Source organism: Microcebus murinus, chromosome 16 (assembly GCF_040939455.1).
Source record: "Microcebus murinus isolate Inina chromosome 16, M.murinus_Inina_mat1.0, whole genome shotgun sequence".
NCBI classification, from domain to species: domain Eukaryota; kingdom Metazoa; phylum Chordata; class Mammalia; order Primates; family Cheirogaleidae; genus Microcebus; species Microcebus murinus.
In genome coordinates, this window is record NC_134119.1 from 13,044,010 (window position 1) to 13,045,473 (window position 1,464).

At 43.0% G+C, this 1,464-nt stretch overlaps 1 non-coding gene across 1 annotated transcript; it reads left to right on the forward strand.

Moving 5' to 3' along the window:
* The first annotated feature begins 1,048 nt into the window (after positions 1 to 1,048).
* Positions 1,049 to 1,189, forward strand: LOC142861423 (U4 spliceosomal RNA). Its single transcript, XR_012912658.1, has one exon. It is a non-coding gene; the product is annotated as a U4 spliceosomal RNA (small nuclear RNA).
* The last annotated feature ends 275 nt before the right edge of the window (positions 1,190 to 1,464 follow it).

Genomic DNA, 1,464 nt, shown 5'->3' on the forward strand with positions numbered 1-1,464 from the left:
CAAAAAGTATGTATAGATGTGCACCATCTGAGGGATGGACGTGCTTGAAGTTCCCACTCCAGGGGGGAGGGGGAGAAAGGCAACACTTGTAACCTAAACATTTGTACCCCCATTTAGAGACAGGGTCTCACTCTGTTGCCCAAGCTGGAGTGCAATGGCATGATCACAGCTCACTTTAATAGCTCACTATAACCTCAAATTCCTGGGCTCAAACAATCCTCCCACTTCAGCCCCCAAGTAGCTAGGATTACAGGCACACACCACCATTCCTGGCTATGTTTTAAAAAAATTTTTTGTAGAGATGGATCTTGCTATATTGCCCAGTCTCAAACTCCTAGCCCCAAAGTGCAGGAATTACAGGTATGAGCTACCATGTCTGTCCACTTTTAAAATTAATAAAGAACAAATATAACTGCTTGGAAAGGATTATGTCAATATCTGTTAATATTTTAAAAACACATACCCTTTACCTTTTAATCACTATTTTCATAAGGTGGATTCTATCCTATAAAGGAGTTAGCAAACTTTCTTTGTAAAGAGACAATGCAACAATTTACTCTTTTTGTTTTGTTTTGTTTTGAGACAGAGTCTCGATTTGTTGCCTGGGCTAGAGTGAGTGCCTTGGCGTCAGCCTAGCTCACAGCAACCTCAAACTCCTGGGCTCAAGAGATCCTCCTGCCTCAGCCTCCCGAGTAGCTGGGACTACAGGCATGCGCCACCATGCCCAGCTGATTTTTTGTATATATTTTTAGTTGGCCAATTAATTTCTTTCTATTTATAGTAAAGGCGGGGTCTCACTCTTGCTCAGGCTGGTTTCGAACTCCTGAACTCGAGCAATCCGCACACCTCAGCCTCCCAGAGAGCTAGGACTACAGGCGTGAGCCACCGCACCCGGCCCACAATTTACTCTTTGTAAAGAGTAAATATTTAGGCTTTGTGAACCATACAGTCTCTGTATTAATCATCCCATTCTGCTGGGATAGTGCAAAAGCAGCTATAGACATTATATAAACAAATGAGTTTGCATTCTAATAAAACTTTATTTACAAGCTTTGTGCAGTGGCAGTATCGTAGCCAATGAGGTTTATCCGAGGCGCGATTATTGCTAATTGAAAACTTTTTCCAATACCCCGCCATGATGACTTGAAATATAGTTGGCATTGACAATTTTTGACAGTCTCTATGGAGACTGAATTAAAAAAAAAACAAAAAACTTTATTTATAAAAACAGGTGCCGGCCGGGCACGGTGGCTCACGCCTGTAATCCTAGCTGTCTGGGAGGCCGAGGCGGGTGGATTGCTTGAGGTCAGGAGTTCAAAACCAGCCTGAGCAAGAGCGAGACCCCGTCTCTACTATAAATAGAAAGAAACTAATTGGCCAACTAATATATATAGAAAAAATTAGCCGGGCATGGTAGCTCATGCCTGTAGTCCCAGCTACTTGGGAGGCTGAGACAGAAGGATC